Source organism: Phacochoerus africanus, chromosome 2, assembly GCF_016906955.1.
Source record: "Phacochoerus africanus isolate WHEZ1 chromosome 2, ROS_Pafr_v1, whole genome shotgun sequence".
Lineage (NCBI taxonomy): Eukaryota > Metazoa > Chordata > Mammalia > Artiodactyla > Suidae > Phacochoerus > Phacochoerus africanus.
The window spans coordinates 214,559,245-214,580,072 of NC_062545.1; the positions used below are offsets into that span (position 1 = coordinate 214,559,245).

General features: G+C 36.2%; 1 long non-coding RNA gene across 1 annotated transcript in view; it reads left to right on the top strand.

Moving 5' to 3' along the window:
• The first annotated feature begins 5,081 nt into the window (after window positions 1-5,081).
• LOC125121272 (uncharacterized) overlaps window positions 5,082-20,828 on the top strand; it is a 179,209-nt gene continuing 163,462 nt past the window's right edge. Inside the window, exon 1 of the long non-coding RNA XR_007133421.1 lies at window positions 5,082-5,184. This is a non-coding gene — a long non-coding RNA (uncharacterized LOC125121272). The remainder of the gene's footprint in view (window positions 5,185-20,828) is intronic.

Here is a 20,828-nt window from a genome sequence, read left to right on the forward strand (position 1 = left end):
AGAATGAATGAATCTCTTTCTGGCTACTTTGCTGCTCCTTAACCAAGCAAACTAAGATAGATGAGTATGCAGGAAGTTTGTGGGGAGTGTTCTGGGGATCAACAGGGGAGAAAGTAGGGATGGACAAGCAAGATTAACTTCCATGTGATTCAAAAAATTCCTCGACACAGGAAGCTGTCCAGCATCATGGCCGTGGCCCAGGCCTTTAGGTTCAATATTGGTCAGTCAGTGGTTGCATTCTGCCCTTGAGTGAGACCTTGAGTGAGATCTGCATATCCACCCCATTTACTCCTCTCTCTCTTTCATTCTCTCTCTCTCTCACAAACACACACACACACACACACACAGACCCCTGTCTTTTAAAATATTGTATTTTCTTGGAGTTCCCATCCTGACTCAGAAGAAATGAACCTGACTAGTATCCATGAGGATGCAGGTTCAATCCCTGGCCTCACTCATTGAGTTAAGGATCCAGTGTTGCTGTGAGCTGTGGTGTAGGTCAAAGATGCAGCTTGGTTCTGGTGTTGCTATAGCTCTGGCATAGACTAGCATCTACAGCGCTGATTCAACCACAGGTATGACTCTAAAAAGGCAAGCAAAAAAAAAAGTATTTGTTTAATTACATATTTTCTATTTTTCCCCAAATAAAAGATAAGCCCCAAAAATACAGATTTCTGTCTACTTCCTTCATGGAAAAATCTATAGCCACTTAGGATATGGCATATAGTATTCTAAGCACTTGTGAAATGAATGAATGCAATGAAATGGATTTCAGGTTTCTAACTAAGCTGACTTTGATGTGTTTAGTACTTGGATTTCTAGAGAGTGGTGATAATCTTTTTGATTTCACTGATAGGCAGGGAAAGGGTGAAGCATAGCCTGACTGCCCAGAGCAAGCCTACACTTTGGCTCACTAGAAAAAAATACTCAGGATAAAAGCAACCAGGAGGAAAAGAGAAAAAAAAAGAAAAAGATAAAAAGAAACGAATGCTGCCTATTAGGACATCCACCAAGTTGCACAAACTGGTTCCTGAAAGGCTGACCTAGCTCCGAAGTTGCAAGAGTAGTTTCCTCTTGTATTAGAGATGAGGCAATTTGAGCTAGGCTTAGAGGCTAATAAGGCTGACACCAAGGTGTATGTCTACCTATAGCTTCTGACCCAAGTTAATATACTGAAGATGCGATGAAGCAGGTTGCCACCAGAGGGCAATGTGGCACCTCTTTGTTATAATCACTTTCCAGTATGTGCAGGAATGCATGAAGTTTGTGGACAAAAACTTTAAAAAACCTAGAGAAATATTTTGCTGATGTTGTTAATGACTTTGTTTTGAAAATACATAGTATAAGAAATAAGGTGTTGAACTGCAGTTGAAATAATAAAAAAGGTGAAAGCTAACAATAAAAATTTCACAAAATGATATGCACTATCCCTTGTGTTATCTTAAAGATAATAAACCTACTTATCATTTTTAAGACTGCTTGTAAGAGCATAAATTGGTTTGATTCTCAGAGGGTAATTTATCAATATATTTGGAAGTTACAAACACATTCACCTTTGAATTCCCTCCACGTGCTCATAGGAATGTATCCTATGGATGGACCTATGAGATGCTAACTTACTTTATATTCAGTCATTTATTACAGCTTCTCTAATTATAACCAAATTTTCTGGGAATCTTATTAAAGAATTCACATCAGAATAATAGGAATAGATGAAGCTGAATATGAAGAAGATGCTTGTTTATTTGCTATTATGAAAAAACTTGAGGTTACTTTATGTGGGGCAAAGGGCCTATAATAGTAGGTAAAGGATGCAGTTTTTTAAAAAGGAGGGTGAGGAATATGAACACCCATACACTGCTGTATTTGCAGGAAGAAATTGAGCAAGGTCTCTCTGAGGGTGGCAAATGGAAAGGGATGGAAGTAAGGGTGGGGGAAGACTTTGTCCTGGTTACCATTTAATGAAACTTAGAATCATGCATATTCATGGCCTTTCATCACAAAGCAAAATATATCTAATGGAAAGGGAAAAAGTTCTGTTTACTCACTGAGAATGTTGGCACTTCAATTGGTTTATCACTCCATTGCATCAGATGCATAGGGGTGTTTTGTAGTTGTAGTTAACTATTATTGCAAGTTACTAAATGAGATCAGTGAGGACTGGTGATTCTGGCAGACTTGAAGTGAGTGAGGTGAATTTTCCAGCAAGACTGTCCAAGGGAAAATTTGCAAAATTGTTTAGGTTTTTCCTTTGACGCCTCTTCTTCAGTTTTCTTGACCATCCTAATCCCAACCATGAACATTCTGTTACAGATTGATCTGTCCTTTGGGCAAAGAGGAAAGAAGTTACTGAGCCTCACACAGTAACAGACTTAAGCTAGTAATACATAATGATTAATTCTCTTAATATTTATCAAGTATCTAATATGAACCTGGTGCCTTCTGAGGATAAAAACCTGTCAGACTTCCTTTCCTTCAAGGTGCTAACAGTCAACTAAGAGGACAAACATGGTGTAACCACATTGCAGAAAGATGTGTACCATGGAGAAATAGGGAACAGTTCCCTTTTCCTGAGAGAGACTGCAGAGAGCCTTCACATCATTTTAAGGACTTTAAAACATGAGTATGAATTCTCTAGCTATCAAAGATTGGGATGGGGGAGAAAAAAAGTCTATGAGCAGAAAGAACAACACTTAAGAAAATCAGACTTAATATCATGGTCTCTTGAGTCAAGAGTTGAAGAATTTAGCATGAGGAGTTCCTGTTGTGGCTCAGTGGGTTAAGAACCTGACCAGTATCCATGAAGATGTGGGTTCAATCCTTGCTATTGCTCAGTGGGTTAAGGATCTGGCGATGCCACAAGCTGTGGCATAGGACACAGATACTACTTGGATGTGCTGTGGTTGTGGCTGTGGCCAGCAGCTGCAGCTCTGATTTGACCCATAGCTTGGGAATTTCCATATGCTGCAGGTGCAGACTTAAAAAAGAAAAAAAATTAGCATGACTAGAATGTGTGTGTGTGTTTATATTTTAAGAGGAATTACTGTCACTACTGCTAATATTAAATACTTAGTATGTGTTCTAGGTAATTATGCTGTTTAATCTTAACAGAACTCTGAAGTATGTATTATTTCTATTGTAGAGAGAATGATACTGAGAAGTAAGAGTTAAGTCATTTGTCTGGACTTAAACATGTAGATACAGCTAGGACTCAGGCTTACATCTGATTCAAAATCTGATGCTTCAGAGTATGAATAAGACTGTTTACAGAACTCTTCCATTCCCCTTAATTGCCCTTTCTACCTCTCTCCATTCTGGTCTCTAAAACTGAAAAGTAGTCTGGGTGGAATTTATCAACAGACTACTATGCTCTTGGGATCCCAATGTGGTTTTTCCCAGAGGCAGGGCAGGCAGGAAACCAGAGGAAAGGAAAAGGTGAGAGTGTTTTATCCAGGCCTTCCTTCCATCCTGCCATATTGAGCTTCCTGGGGCTCCCTGCAAAGACCACTGCTGATCTCTGGGAGGCCTTCTCTGCATACCTGACTCCCAGGTGAAGTAACTGCTTCCTGCCCTTGTCCCTACAGGCCTATGGGTGATGGGTGATAACTCGACCACACCTTTCCTTCTGATTTCCTTACATACTACCCATTGTCTTGTAAACAGTTGTTTTTTTGTAAATTAAACTCTTTTCAAATCATCTAGTTGTAAATCATCACCTGTTGGCAGTTGGTACCGAATCAACATTTAGAAAGTTATTGTTAGTATTTAAGTGACAGTTGATTAAAGTCTATTGTGGCAGTAGTGTAAGAAATGAAAGGGATAGGATGAATTTCAGAAGGAGAAAAATAGGAATTTTAAGAGACTTTTAAGTATAGAACAATAATCATTCTTAGGTTTTGAGTTCTATAGAGAAGTCAAGCCTACCTTTACTGTGTGTTTCCCACTGCATGACATAGACAAAAATCTCTTAAGCTAAGTTACTAGCAAGATGTGGCAAAACAAGAGGTCACTAACTTGACACTAAAGGATAGTGAGCTCTTTTGTGCCCTGAAGTATGTGGAACCAAATTATTCATTCACAGAGGGTAGAGCCAAGTATTGCGATGAGTCAGATAAGTGATGAATGCTAGGGAGATAGAGCAAGAAGACAAAGGGAACCCTGGCAGGTGGATCAAGCAGGAAAGTGTATCCACCTGTTCAACCGTAGTTCTGAGGGTTTTGGTAGTCAGGGGACATCAGGAGGTCAGCAAATAGCAGGAGCTTTGCCATGAGATACTTCAGGTACTAGAGAAGGGGACAAAGGCAGAGTAAGGGCTGGCTAGAGAAACCACAGCAAGATAGGTCTACTGCTACCTCTCTTGCACAGGTGCTTAAACCTCCTGATTATGCATTGGCCTGGAGCAAAGCCGAGAGCCCTGGTGGTCATGTGGCTGTAATCGTGAGGTGTGAAACACATTGTGGCCCTAACACATGCCATTCACAAAGGCACCCTGGTTCGGAGGTTTTTCCAAGTAGTTGAAACATCTATTTTCATCTTGTGTTCCAATGCATCACCACTCTGGTGTATTTGAGGCAACATGAATGTTCTTCATCAATATCTCTCAAGTTGAAGAATATAAAACAGGGAAGGCATAAAACTAATGGAATTGCATTATTAAATTCTGTTTCCTACTGAGATTCCCTTTCGTGGTAGAGAAAAAAATTCCAAAACTCTTTCTGGGGTATAAAACTGCATTTTGACTTACAGTCTCCAAGGACAATCTATAGCAAATGGCTTCCTAAATTAACACATCAATTAAACCCAATGGTTAGTAATAATTGCACAGAAATCATAAATAATCTGTTACAAGGAACATTTTATAGGAAATAAAATATGGCTGGTCCCTGTGACTTACACAGGTGCTATGTTAATCATTGAGGTGTGGATTATGGAGGTGAAGAGTTTACGTTTCTTTCCTCTGTGTTGAGCAATCTGATAAATGAGAGCCTACTGTGACAGGAAAAGATAACATAATGAATATGTTGTTATGCTTGAAGGAACTTGAAAAAAGCAAGTGACAATGTATTTTGTTCCAGGTGGGAATAAAAAGCAAGTGGTTCCTGGCCTGCGATACTCTACTCTAAGGTGTCTGGTTGACGGCATGTTGGCACCAGCATTGAAGGAAGTGATGGACTTCATCTCCAGGTTAGTTTAGTTCGCCAAGACCCAGTATGTGCATCTTCCCTACTCCTACCCACAGAGTTCATAAAATTACTCCATAGAACCTTTTATTCTTTCAAAATACTGGCCCATGGCATTTCTTTAAAAGATTATAATGGTGAAACTTTGTAGTGCTGTAAAGTCAATAGATGATCTGTCAAAGTTATCGAGAGAAGAATGAATAAGTAATTAAGGATATTTTCTGTTGAACTGAGTGTCAAAATTCCTGAATTACAAGTAGAATGAACTAGGACCTTTGTATAGGACTTGGAGGTCGGAGGGAAGGCTATTTCTGCAAGCGACCTAAGTGGGAACCCAGAATTAAGTGTTTTTAACTGACAGATTGTTCCAAACCCTCCTTAATGGCAGGCACCTAAAGGCTAAGTTACCCTTGAAAACCCTGAATTCTGTCACTTTCAGAGTCAAGCAATTAAAGCAGACAGATAATCTAATAATTCAAAAGAATCTTTGATTTCTGGTTTTCAAGAGATGATAAAATAAGGGTCACATATACCTTTTGTTGCACAGAGTCTAATTATAATCCTTCCAGAGTCTATACATTCATAAATCCATTTATCCAGAATGTATGCATTGTCTAGAGACCTTAATATAAATCTTTTGTGAGTTGAATAGAGTAATAGGCTATAGATCTAGGTAATTGAAGATATTTTATACATTTTAATTTTTAGAAATCATTTTTATGCTTTTAAAGATCTGTACTAAGACCTATACACTCTTACTTTAATTTATATGGCATATCTGCCTTCTACAATTCCAAGGATAACTAAAGAAGGTAAGCTAATCCAGGCACCTAGAGAAAATGCTATAAAGGTTATAAGAAACATGCAATAAATATTTAGTCTATTTACTAAATATATTAATATAGCAATTCTATATCTAGTGACTTAATGTAAGAAAATAATTATGACTATCTGAAAATATTTAAAGAATATTTCTCAGTGTCTTGTAATTGCAGTGAAAGTGATAAACAGCTCAAATACTTAATTTGTAGTATTTAAAAGATTTTCTAAAAATGAAATAGATCTTTTTAAAGTGAAATTCTATAGAACTATTAAAACATAGTAGAAGCATATTTATGACATGGAAGAAGGAACAGGTATATTTTTGAAATTGAAAAGGCAAATTAAAAATTCTTTAGAAATTTGTGTGTTTATAAAGAAAATATTATAGAAGAGATATAATTTTTATTTTTATTTTAGCACTTTCTGATGTCTTCACAATGATATTATGATAATCAGAAAAATAACTTGTCGCACATTTTTTCATAAGAAAAGTATTACAGAAGATGGTCATGAAAAATCTTCAACATATTTTCCACAGATTGAAAATCAGATTACAAAACAGAATTAAAGTAAAATCTTGTTAAAAATAATGGAGTGTGTACATGTATTATTGTATTTATTTGTTTATAATAAGATATATATATGTAGCTTTTTTATGTAAATAAGAGTTTCGGATAATGAAATGATTCCTATTTAATTAAGTGTGTAAAAACCCCAAGGAAGGGATGAAATTTGAGGAAGGCCTTGAAGGTTAAATATATAAAAATATGCTTCCATTAGTATTGATAATAATGACATTAGACTGTTTAAATGAATAAATATACATATCATTCTCACTGTATTTTACTTTTCCTTTTGTAGAAAATTATACCATAAATGCTACACATTGAATAAATTTTTTTATTAAAGTACTTGTTTAAAGCTTAGAATAATCCATATGATATATTAAATGCTATCTTTCATCATACACTTTGTAAATATCACTGAATTTAAAAAACTTAAATCGTTGTATATCATAAGAAAATATTTGTTATATCATTCGTTATTTTCTTCAATTCTTAACTTTTCTGACATCAGTGATGCATTGCCAAGTTGTCATGTATCTAAAGTAGAAGAAATACTTATTTCTCATGTGTACAGCTTAAAAAAAAAAAAAACAACTTTGTAAAGAATATTGGTAGCATTCTTTTTCAAACTGCTCTGTATTTACCTTCCACGTAAACTATCTCCAAGTCTGTCGTTTGCCCTTGTCATTCTTGCTGAGTATTCTGCTTGAATGATGATCCTGACAGCCATGGCGTAAATATACCCAAATCTGTAAATTTATATTGGATACATCCTCTACTTGTCCACTATCTCAATCTGCCTAAAGAACCATATGTGTCCTCTTCACCTGGGCTGTGTTTCTGCTTCTTGCATGCAGATTCCTCTTTATGGGGCTTCCTTCTTTTTGCCCTCCCCGGTAATCAAATCTGCAAAAGCAAAGCCCTGCTTTATAGGAAAGAGTGTACAAGAGGGGCTGCCCAGGTTGTTGGAATCAGCCTGAATTCTCCCTAAAATACAGGAGAAAGGGCCAAGTTTTGTTTTTTATCAACATAGAAAAAGCGAGTAAAATTACTATCAATGAATTTACTCTTGGTAATTCATCTTCTACACACACCCCCACCCAACATGCACACTATAAATGTGTGAGAAAACATTAAGTGGAAACTAGAAGAGTGGCAGAAAAAATGTATACAATGGTAGTTTAGAGTTATCAATGTTTAATAACATAATTATGTGAGGATAGATACAGTATAAATTGACCTGGGCTCAAATATTCACCCCGGCATGAACAAGTTACAGAGCCCAGACCATAATATTCTTTTCAAGCCTCTGAGGCTGAAATGAAGTCAACTAATAGCAAGTTTTTGGAAGCCTTTTATAAATATCCAAGAATTTTGCAGATGTGAACATTGATTGACTGCAACCAACACTAAAAAATAGTATATGTGGAGTTGCTCTTGTGGCTCAGCAGTTTAAGAAACTGACTAGTATACATGAGGATGTGGGTTCGATCCCTGACCTCACTCATTGAGTTAAGGATCCGGTGTTGCCAGGAGCTGCGGTGTAGCTTGCAGACGCAGCTCAGATCCAGTGCTGCTGTGGCTGTGGTGTAGGCTGGCAGCTGTGGCTCTGATTCGACCCCTGGCCTGGGAATTTCCATATGTGGCAGGTGGTCCCTAAAAAGAAAAAAAAAATAAAATTTATTTTTATTTAGCAAAGCACACAAACAAACCTACACACATTAAAGAAAGAGACTAGAAGTAGTTGTTGTTCCTGTGCAGCATCTCTTTTCTTTTCAGTCAAGTACATTTATATGTTTGCAAGAAAATGCACTACTTTTCACTTTAATGTATATGGCCTACCCATCAAATCAGCAAAGTTCAAGAGTTTAGGAGGTGTTCTCTTTGCCCTGTGATCACAAAGGGAATTCAGCTCTGGATAAAATCCCAGGATAATGAGCTTGGCAACACCAAGCAACTGCCTTTTATGAAACCCACTCACAAAGTAAATGTGCTATGAAAATTAAAGACACAGAATATTAAGATAGCATTGATTCATTGATCTGGAAATTATTTCTAACCATATAATATTAATAACACTGCATGACTTGAAATTTAAGCTGCAGCTAACATCACACAGCAACAAGAATTATTTAATATTGCCAATAACTGTAGTGATGTTGAATTTTTAGCAGTTGAAATTACATTTGCTGAAGGATTATAATGATATTTTGCAAACTATAATAAAATATTGGAAATTATTAGAGGAGAATTTGTGTATATGAATCAGTATTCATTAGTCATTCATGAATACATGCCTAAGATCAATCAAAATATATTACATTGTTGATCACACTGAAACCACTTAGAGTTTCAAATAATTTGTAGGAAAATCTGGTAGAATTAGATCATTGCAAACCAAAACTCATCCAGGCTTATTCTCCATTCTTTATTCAAATTTCCCAAGAAAATGCAAGTTATATGAAAATAGACCAGAGTTGGGAAAAAAAAAGACACTGACTCTTGATACTCAATAACTAAAAATTGAAATCACTCAAAAAAATTTGAAGCATCTACCATGCACATTGAATTTCTCTAAACATGTGGAGAATATAGCAATTGATAAACTATTTCTACCTGAAAGTGATTACCCCCTAGGAACAGAGATATACTGTATACACAGATAATATTAAATATTGTATCATAATACTGATACCTAGTGTATATAGTGAGATGACTCTTGGTGTTAGATACCAAAGATAATGAGCCATTGAAAGCAGATTATTTTCCAGAAGACGCATAGGTTTTGACTTGTGTTAAAGCAACTGAAGATTTCTTGAAGTTTGAATCAGAAATATATACATAAAATATATATATATTTCCTTGACAATAGTGGATATTAAATGTACACAATTTATTTCTTGTAGAAGGGAAGATGGAAATTCCTATTTGGTGTGGTAATGTTCTTTAATCTTAATGAGAAGAATTTTCTCACATTTTAGGTATCACTTGAGCAATTGTTGCCTTTCTTTAATAGAATATGTGATTATGTGATGATCACAGTAAAATTTGTGACCTTATCTTACATGTGTGATAACCTAATTCTTCTTGTTACAATCTGCTCTAACAGTTAACTTCTGTAATTTTAGACTAGTGTCTACTGTTTGCTAAAATCAGAGGCATTGTGGTAAACATTGGACCTGTGGAAACTGTCAAATTCTGTTGCTAATAGAGAGATAAATAGCATTTTCTCAGGGTAGGAGTTGAAAGTAGGGACAGAGTATGCTTCATTTTCAATTATTTTTAACAATGGAAACAAATTATTTTACAAAACTTAGAAGCATATATGATATTCTTACCCTTGTGCTGCAACAAAACTTAAGATTTCAAAATGCAGAGTGAATCTTAATTTTTAAGGCAATTGTCTTTGAAATAAGAAGGCAGCAAGAACATCTTCTGGGTCCTTTGAAATTTCTTTTGATAGATGGTTTTCCTTTCAAAGTATGTCATAACTGCATAATATTTCTTTTTAAAAATAAATTATTGGAGTATAGTTGAATTGCAATGTTGTATTAGTTTCAGGTATACAGCAAAGTGAATCAGTTATACATATACGGATATCCATTAATTTTTTCCCCACATAGGTTATTACAGAATATTGAGTATAGTTCCTTGTATCATACAGTAAGTCCTTGTTAGTAATCTTTTTTTAAATATACTGTGGCATATATATGTTATTCCCACCCTCCTAATTTATCCCTTTCCCCCATAGTTTCCCCTATGGTTCTGAAATTTGATTTCAAAACTTGTGAGTTTGATTCTAAAAGATTCCACACAGCTCAAGCAGGGACATCACTGTGTAGTCATCAGTCAGTCATCTTTCAACTATTGCTGGAAGAGTTGAAGCAGTTTTGGAGCCCTAAGACTTGTTCTTCTTAAAATTTTCCAAACAGAATTAACAACTCATCATCTAATAATCAGAGAGTATCAAGAAGCTTTTAACAGCAACAGAACCACAGCATTTTGCTCCATGTATGTCTATGCTATAGTCATATTCAGCAGAAAGAACAAGGTTTGACTGTTAACTGTTTTCTTGGTAATCACCTTACTTAGGTTCAGTTTAATGCATTTATATTATTACCTTGACTTACTAATTCTAAACATAATACATTAGTTTCCTCTTAAGATACTTATAGAGGATTTAAGAAAGGCATTGATCACAGGACTTATTTTCCACCACCTTCTTAATGTGTTCAATCAAGTTGTTGACCTCAAATTTCAATGTTTTACTTTATTATGACTATATAAATATTGCTTCAGGTTTACAGTTTATTAGCATGAGATGTTTGCTTTCCCTGAAGGTTATAAGATCATTAATGACTACAAATGTCAAATGCACAAAAATATTAAAATATTTGTGATTTCCATTATTTCGAGTTTGATGAGAACAGAATCATGGAAGGCTAGAAGAATACAATCTGATTGTTCACTCTGCCTCTCTGTTTTTCTCTGAATTTTTTGTGCCTTAATTGTACTCCTTACTCGTTCTAGATTGAATCCCTCCCTCTTCATTTGTGTAACACAACTTTTAGTAGCTTCCTAAAAATAAGTTGTGAGGGAGTTCCGTTGTGGCACAGGAGAAACTAATCCAACTGGTATCCGTGAGGATGTGGTTTCAGTCCCTGGCCTTCGGGCAGTTGGGTTAAGGATCTGGCATTGCTGTGAGCTGTAGTGTAGGTCACAGCCACAGCTGGGCTCTTGAGTTGCCCTGGCTGTGGTGTAGGCTGGCATGCAGCTTCGATTGGACCCCAAGCCGAGGAACTTGCATATGCCACGGCTATGGCGTTCCCAAATAAAGCAATAATAATAAGTTGTGAGAAGTATGCATTTTTTTGATATACACTTGTCTTTAAAGGGCTTACTTCCACCCTTCCAGGTAATTGATGTTTGAGTACTATATGCTTAAGCATCTGGGATAAAAATGATTCTCCCTCATGATTATGCTCTGCTTTTAATTTTTTTTTTTGTCTTTTTAAGGCTGCACCTGTGGCATTTGAAAATTCCCAGGCTAGGGGTCAAATCAGAGATGTAGCTGCTGTAGCTGCCTACCTACACCACAGCCACAGCAATGTGGGATCCGAGCTGCATCTGCGACCTACACAACAGCTCAGGGCAACACTAGATCTTTAGCCCTCTGAGCAAGGCCAGGGATTAAACCCACGTCCTCATGGATACCAGTTGGGTTCGTTACCACTGAGCCAAGATGAGGCCTCCCTCCCTCAGGATTATGAAAGCATCACTCTAATGTCGCTCTGATATCTTTTTATTTGTAGGTGACTTTTGTTTTACTTTTGTTTTTCTTTTCTCTTTGTAGGGAATTCTTAAGATTTTTAAAATTCATGATGGTGTCCCTTGATAGAGGGATAATTTCATTTTGAGGAGTGAGTTTTCTTTGGTGCTAAAAATTCATGTGTAATTTCTTTGATAATTTCATCTCATCAATTGTCTTCAAATTACCAGTCTGCTATTGCACCTTCCAGATTACTCTTCCTATTCTAAAAATTCATCTTTTTTTTTCTCTTGCTTTTATTATTTTGGGAGATTTCCTTGAATTTATCTTCTACCTTTTTATTGATTTCAAAAAATTTGATTTGGAACAAAATTAAACATACAGGAAAATTATGGAAAAAGTATAAGGAACACATCAGTATATCTCACCTAAAGTCAATATAGGTACACTCAGTAACAAAAACACACTCTCTCTCTGCTTTCTTTCATTGTCATGGCACGTATCGTTTTCCTTCCCTGCTAAATATTTCCTCTGTTTTTAAAATCTTTTAATTTCCAGTCTTGTTTTTTTATTTATTATAGTGTTCTGCTTTTGTTACAGCCATGTAGCCTATTCTTAATCAATACTGATGACAATAATTAATTTTTTTCTGTGTGTGTACTTAAATTTCTTAGGTTGCCCCTCCTTTATCTCAGTCTTTTTTGGTTTTTGTGGGTCTTAGCTGTAGGTCGCAATTGTAGTGCAGTTTTGCTCAAATGACTGAACTTTTCTTTCCTGTTTACATGTGAGAATGGGGTTTCAGAGTACTTTAACTGCTGTTGTTCAAGAAACCAAGCTGGGAAAGGGGTTTCCAGGTTCCTTGCTTAAATATGTCATATTGATATAATAGTTCAGTATAAAGTTTAAAGCGTACTGGGCTTATTTTCTCCAAAGAAAGAACTTAGAATATATGGGTTTTAGATGGGGTGGTGGTAATGAGGACTGGGGAGCAATTGCCAGTTGTAGGGGATGGGAGAGCAACTACTTAACAATTTTAGGATTTTTTTTTTTCTTTTTTTGAACTTCACCTCACCCCTGCCTTTCAGTGGATTCAGTTCTTCCACATACTGGATTGCTGCTGGCTTCAGGGGGTAAATAGCTGACTGGTATGTACCCCCCAGTCTGTGCATATAAGACAGCACCTTCTTGGCTCTACTACATTGATCAGCATTTCCCTGTCTGCCTCCTGCCCTTCATGATTCGAAATACAGCACAGTGTTGAAGGATGTGACTCTGAAACCAGACTGCCTGGATTTGAATCTTAGCTTTACCACTTAATATTTATGAGCAAAAAAAAAAAAAAAGCTGGGGGCGGTTCTCAATGTGGCTTGGCAGGTTAAGTACCTTATATAGTGTCATGAGGATGCTGGTTTTATCCCTGACCTTACTTATTGGGTTAAGGATCTGGTATTGCCAGAAGCTATGGGCATAAGTCACAATGTGGGTCAGATTTGGTGTTGCCATGTGGCATAGGCCAGTAGCTGCAGCTCCAATTGGACCCCAGACCCAGAACTTCCGTAGGTCGAGGGTGCAGCTGTAAAAAGAAAAACAAAAAAAAGGAATTTTTGATCAGCAAGTTATGTCATGTTTAGGTGCATCTCTTTCCTCAATAGTGAAATGGAGAAAATTGATGTTACAGATACTGAGTTAAAACTGTGTCTGCCCCCATCAACCTTGCTGCTATTGTCATCTCTCTTCTAAGTTGATTTTTCTTAAAACAATTATTTTAGTGTCATTTGCCTGACTTTTAGGAAGAAACTAATGTCTATGGTCAAATTGTCAGGTTTTTTAAACAGTGTTAAGGGTTTTAACTGTATTTTTCTCATTTCTCTGTCAATCCCCCTCCCCCCAAGCAAGGAATAATGTATTTGTGTAATCAGTTTTCTTATAGCATACTCCTTCATGGTAAAAATGGTAATTTTTAAGAGAGCCAGGTTAATTTCAGGGTTTTATTTATCTCTATGAAAAATGTTCATTCTATTTGCTAAACTTGATCTTAGAATCATATGTGCAAAGTGTCAAACCCTTAAGTCATTGACTATTTTTAGACTTGAGTATTGGTGAGAATTTACTGCCAGGTGATATGATGAGACATTTACAATTAATATTATAAAACTTTACTAAAAATTTACTTTACTACCTGTAACCTCTCAAACAGGCAATAGAATCCCTATCTTCTGTGCACAGATATTTGTTATAGAAATTCAATTATTTAAATATTTATAAAATGGGAGTTGAGAGCAGCACTTTTGAAAAGCAGTTAATAATGAACGGACATCAAGGGAGCTATCATTATAACAGCAAAGTGCTTTGCAACTCCAATAACTTCAGTGGTGCAGAAGCAGGCCATCAAATATAATTAAAAGCAGTCAAAAATAAACTGAGAAATTGAACTGTAAAAGGCTGTCCTTTGCCAGGAGCTGAAGGCAAAAAGAAAGCAAGGGAGAACCTTGAAAGTAGTAATGAATTGATAAGCCTTACTGCCTGCAGCTTATAATGTGCTCTGTCAGATTTTAGTATCAGTTAAACTAGATTAATAGAGCAATCACTGATTCTCTATCTTAAATCCTTCTGTTGTTCCCCTATTATAGGCTCCCATGATAGATGGAAGCCTGAGTGGGTCAAAATTTCAATTCATTTCTCTGCTCAGTCACTTTTTAAATAATGCTGGCATATAACATTTGCTGGATACCAGCATTCTCCATGATATTTTAAAAGCAGAAATAAATTTTGTTATTGATAGACAATAGCCTGCCCTTATTTCTGGGGAAGCTTAATTCCTTTTTATTCAAAAGAGAAAGAAATCCCCTGGAACATGAACGAATGACATCTTTTTCTACCGCTAGGGGCTACCGTGGTGAAGTGAATGATAAAGAGAAGATTATAAATTTATTGTGGCTTTAAACGCTCAGATTAATGTGAATCTGCAGAAACAGTACCACAAGGACAAAAACAATTTGCCCTCGATCATTTTATTTTTATAATAATGTTCTTTAATGAAGCTAAAGACTCCCTGCTGTGACCTTATTATGTTTTTCAACATCAGTGAGAAATAGATTCTTCTGAATTGTAAGAGAGCTCATGAAACAGCAGGGATATTGAAATAGAGGATCAATTACTTCTTTTGCAGTAATTTTGAACTTGATATGGCTATAGCACAGCCTATGTAGACGAGAAGACAAACCAGCTTATTGCAAAGCTGTATACAAATTAAGCATATCACAAAAAGCTGAGGTAAACAAACTTTTTTTTCTAACATCTTATGATTACGCAGTGTCCTTTTAAAGGTTCTATTGCAGAAGAAGCAGACAAAAATAGACAATTCTGTCAAAAATTGAAATATAAACAGTTTAAATGTATTTCAGAATGCCTTTGAAATTGTTCACATCATTGCTTATGGGCTCAATTTGACTCATGTTAACATGATGGTGGTGGTTTTTGATGGTGATGATGGGAACTTAGAGGGCCCAGTGAGGGTAGAGACAGACAAGAGTCGAGATGTTAGGAACATAACACTATTACTGAATTTATGAAGTATTCTAATCTGTGAAGTGCTTCATCTCCATCATATGTTGGATCCTGGTGGCAATCCTAATAAGACATGAAAGCAAACAGGCATTGATACCTTTACAAATGCTGCAGTAAGGAAGACTGAGGCTCAGACAGGTGAAAAGATTAGCGCCAGGTCATGCAACTGTCTTACTTGCAGGTGGCACCTGGACCAAAGTAATAGCCAAATACCCTGTCTTTCCCCTTTAAGTTTCGTAAGAACTCCCAACTTATAAAATACAGATCATTCTGCTGTAATAAAGTCATTGTTACCAGGGTATGTAATTTCCATTTTCATTGGCCACATTCAGTCAGGAACTTCCCATTTGTGCTGATACAAAAGTCTCAGGAATCACTGGACCTGTAGAGAATGGAAGCTCTTGTAATTGTCCTTTATTTGAATGATTGTTCTGCTTCACATGGGGGAATTGCACATCTTTCTTTTTTTTTATTTTAAATGATTTTTATTTTTTCCATTATAGCTGGTTTACAGAGGGCCGTTTGAGACACTTATTCACACAATGGCACAGAGTTTCAATGTTACATTCTTTCCTGGTTAGGGATTTTTCTGCTCTAAGGAAGATTCCGATGGAGCTTGGGCCACATCACCTGTACAGTGAGTTTGACTTAAAAAAGATTGCTGAAGGTCAATATGATAAGAGTCCTGACATCATGTGGAAGGAGGAGAAATGGACTTTGAAGACTGGGATCACAAGAGAATGGAATAAGTGAAATTAAGTAGAATGGAAGAATAAGAAAAGGGTACTAGGATCAGTGTGAGGAGCAAAGTGCTGAGAAATTAGGAACAAAAATTAGCTAGAACTCAAATGACAAGAAGCTTATTCATATTCAGATGATAATACTTAAGTATATTAACCATTTTTAAAGCTATTTTCAGTTGCTTCATGCGAATCAATAAAAGACTACCAGAAAACATTCTACCTTCTCAGTATCAAGATTAGAATCATTTGTGATAACAAAAAGATGTCATTGTGTTGTAACTGTGTGCCATTATTTGTAACGTAGAAACTATTCCTATTTGAAATAACAAGATGTGTGCAGCAAGTTTAAGAAGCTTTCCTGGAGTTCCTTTCAGGGCTCAGCAGTTAACGAACCCTACTAGCATCCTTGAGGACACGGGTTTGATCCCTGGCCTTGATCAGTGAGTTAAGGATCCGGGGTTGACATGAGCTGAGGTGTAGGTCCCAGACACAGCTCAGATCCCACGTTGGCGTAGGCTGGTGGCTATAGCTCCCATTCCACGCCTAGCTTGGGAACTTCCATATGCCTCAGGTGCAGCCCTAAAAAGACACACACACACACACACACACACACACACACACAAGCTTGTCCAAGGGAAACTACGAAACTAATGTCAAAGTCTGGGATAGTCTTTACTCTTATCATTTTTCAGGCATTCCCTAAAATATCACTCTGCCGACTATTAGAACAGCTTTGTAATTGGCATTTGAGAAATAGCATTTTGGCCAACCCAAGAATGATGGGAATTCTACACTAGAATGATATGCTGGTAATATCCAAGTAGTATTTTTGGTTGGGAGAAAGCCTATTTCATTTGAGATAATGGCAAGAAAACAAAATTTGCATTTCTACAGTGATTTAAATTCCTTATGAAGTACAAGAGCTAATAGCACCGTGTGACCTTATATAAAAAAGATTCCCGTGATGTGCGGAGGTGTACCCTATTGTCATGCTCTATCTTTAAACATGGACTTGAGTTAAAACCACCTGTTAAACTTGGTTTTTAGCATAATAGAATCTGTTACCATCTATCCTGTTATGGGAAAATTGATAGAGATAGGTCAACTGTGTGTGTATCTGGATGTGCATTATAAAATTGGTCTTCCTACATGTGAATTTGCCTACTCACTAAAATTTATTGGTATCCTCTCAAATCAGTGCTTCTGGAAGGTTGCGATCATTCAGACCTGCATATAACAGTAAACATTTATCTTTCTTCCCCTGCCACCAGCTAGGGTGGAACATGGTAATGTTCACACTTTCATATTATAAAGTGTCTTTTTCACCCTCTACCTACTGTTTCATTTCTTAAAACATTTGCTTTTTTTATGGGTTTTTATGGTACTTTGAATCTTTTAAACAACCCATAATTTTGTGTTGTGTTAGTGTTCCTAGGTTCTGGATAACTGAGATTTGCTTCGTGGGAAAAATGTGTTAGATAAACTACATTTGGGAATGAAATGTTTGGCTATATAACTTTGGCTATATATTTAATATTAGTGAATTAGCAATATATTAAAACAAATACACTTAAAGTTATGCATGAATTTGTTAATTAATTCCCAATTTATAGATGATAAATGAGGCTTAGAAAAGCTAAGTAATTGGTGCAAGCCCCTGTGACCATCATTTAGTTGCAGAGCCAAGATTTAAATTCTAGGCTAATTGAAATCCATGATCTCAGCACAGAATATGCTGCCATACTGTTTTGTAAACTGCTCTTTTCAATAACAGTATATTTTAAACATAATCGTATGTCTATTAGAGTATATAAAATTATTAATGTTTTTTATAAAAATTGATTGCATAGATTCATTGAAAATTTTTTCACTAGTGCATTTCATTTAGGTATTTCTGTTGTTTATAACTTTTAAAAATTAGAAACAGTATTCTAAAAAATTTGTACAAACACCTTTGTTAATATGTTCCTTTATTTGCTCAGGATAAATTCCAAGACGTAGAAATGGAATTTCAAGATCGAGGTCTGTGCATCTCTTATCTGTCAAATTTCTCCCCAGGCAACTATGCTGATGTATGTTTTCATTAAACACCATATAGATTCCTCTATCCCACACCTTTGCCAGATCTATACCTAGATTTCTTTATAATATTTATCAACTATATAGTTATATTTAAAAAAATTAAAAAACATTTTAATCTGTGCTTACTCTAAAATTTCAAGAGCTCTTAAAGAAATTGTAAAAGCTGAGAGAATTCCTGGAAATAACATTTCAATACGAGACTTGCCATTTTTTAGAGTGATTTTTTTTCCAACTAGCACTATAATAAATATTCTAAAATTATTTTTATTTACAACAGTTAGTTGTTCACACTAACAAAACTATCCCTGTTTGGCTGATCAAACATACAATCTCTTAATTTAAAGTTAACTTTTAAAGTTAGCTTTGTTTTGCTGCTCCCATGGCATCAGGAGTTTCCAGGCCTGGGATCAAATCTGAACCACAGCTTTACCTTATACCACAACTGCAGCAACACAGGATCTGTAATCCACTGTACCAAAGTGGAAACCCCATTGATTGACTGATTTTAACTAGAATACATTCATCATTGCTTGTGATTTATCATTCCATAAGATTTTTCTTCTTAATTTTTTTCTTAAATGATGTCTTTCAAAGCTAGAATATAGAAGGGAATATTACAAATATTTATAAGTGACCTAGATTCTAAAGTGAATTGAATTGTCCTAGTAATATCCCATATCTAGAAAATAGCAAAGAAGATGAGAATGAGCTGATTGGGGTTACTGAATCAAACAGGGCTAGATCAGGCTTAGCTGCCAATAAACATGTATTTTCAAGAGAGGGTATATAAAATGGATTGCTTCTCATATTTTCCTAGTCTTGGTGATCTTAATGTTGCTGTCCCCCATTATTGCTAGACTATTCCCTTCCATCTAATCGGTAGTACTAGTCAATGCTGCTTTTATTCTTTGGACTAGATTTATGTGCATGACTCACGATTATTTTTACCTTCATTCCCTTTCAGGCAGAGAGATGTACAGATGACATACTGGCAACACTTAAGAGTTTTAAGATCATTTTAAAATTTGATTTTAAAAAGTACTCTTCAATTTATTCTTGGCTTAAAATTTTAAAAGTAACTGCATAATTTGAAAAAAAAAAAATCCCCAAAGGAAAGAAGGAAAAATAAATCTTCCTGCCACATTGTTCGTCATTCCCTCAGTTCTACACTGTGAGGTAAACATGTTGTCCAGATGAACCCATCCTTTTAGAGACAAGATGTACATGATGCACATGTGTACAAAGGCACACCTTTAAAAATGATATAATCACATTCTGTGTGCATTGTTCTGCATCTGTATTTTGCATCTCAGGAAAAAGCGGGGATAGGCCTTCTATGTGATGGAAAATAATTGAATGGCCACAGGTAACATTTGATAATTGCTAGTATCTTTGTGCCAGGCTCTAAGGCTTATATATGATTACTTAGTTCTCATAACTTTCCTAAAATAGTACTGTTACATCCTTCTATAATGTGGCGGCAGAGGCCTGAGGAAATTAAACAAGCTGTTGAAGCCCATCTAAGGAGTGTGGCAAAACCAGGCTTCAACCCAGGCAAGTGGATTGTAGGGTCCACTCTTGTCCATCATTCCCAAACTTAACAGAACTAGTAAGTGGAGGTAGATGTTGTAATCTTGAGCAATAACTGTGTAAACTGATTTTACAACAAATGGGGGACTTTATTATAAGTAGGGAAATGTATAGATGGGCTTTTTTTTTTTTTTTTTTTTTTTTACTGAAAGGAAAAGCCTTTACAGACTTTGATGCAGATCTGGGGCACCGTTTCCTTTTTAAAAATTTCTATACTCTAGCTTTTTGGGTCCTAATAGCATCACTTAAATAAGCTGGAGCAGCAGGAAGCTGAGACTGTGACAGGCGAGAGAACACATTCTCACTCACAGAAGAGGGTGGATATGGAGTGGAAAGATATAAAAAGGGCTGGTGAGTTAATTAGGAGTTCTGAGGAAGCTAATTAACTTGTTCCTGATGGTGAACAGCTTTTGGAGAGTGGGCATCCATGGAGGGAACAGGCCCACGTGATGTTCACTTGCAAGGCCCTGGGTTTTTGAAAAACAGCAGACCAATACAGGGAAGAGAAAAGGTAGCAGAATGGACAAGACTAAGATTAGCTACATCAAAGTATTGTAAATTGAGTATTCAAGCTTTATGTTCCCTATCAAAATTGTTTATCCAATGTCTTGGAAATAGTGATTAGAAAAAAATTATGCTATTTTAGAATGACATTTTAATAAGAAGGAACCCAAATTAGACTTCTCTCTGCCCTCTCCAAAGCCACAACTAGGAAGCTAACCTTTTGACAAGATACTCTCACCTCTAACTTTTTAAGTAGCCAGTCCCATAGTGCCATCTGGTGGCAATTGTTGTAATTCCAGGTCGTTAAAAACACCCAATGTGGAGTTCCCCATGTCGCTTAGCCGTAAGGAACCCGACTAATATCCGTGAAGATCCCTGACCCTGCTCAGTGGAATAAGGATCCATCGTTGCCGTGGGCTGGGATCTGGCGTTGCTGTGGCTGTGGCATAGGCCAGCAGCTGCAGCTCCAATTCAACCCCTAGCCTGGGAACTTCCATGGGCCACA